Raw genomic sequence first — 394 nt, forward strand, 5'->3', positions numbered from 1 at the left:
TCTTCATGTCCATTATTTTTCCATGGTTTATTACGTGTTTACTTATTAGTATGCAATGCTTACATGTGTCAGAGGTTTTACAAAGTCAAACTCAAAATAAAAGAATCAGAGAAAAATATTTGAGAAATAAATTGAAAAAGAATAATATGTACAATATAGAGGAGGAAAAAAAGTGAAAATAAAAAAGATTCATAAGAAATAATAGAAATTAAAAAATGAATAAAATGTATTAAAAAAGTAGGGGAAAATAAAGTTTGAATGAATGTTGAAGTTTAACAGTTTGAAAAATAAAAATAAAATAAAAAGAATTTGCTTTTGAAAGTGTTCAAAATAAAACCATGTAAGAAAAGAAAATCAAAAATTACAAAATAAAATGAAATCAAAAATTATTTCG

This window comes from Trichinella spiralis (assembly GCF_000181795.1).
Source record: "Trichinella spiralis strain ISS 195 chromosome Unknown Scfld6, whole genome shotgun sequence".
NCBI classification, from domain to species: Eukaryota; Metazoa; Nematoda; class Enoplea; order Trichinellida; family Trichinellidae; genus Trichinella; species Trichinella spiralis.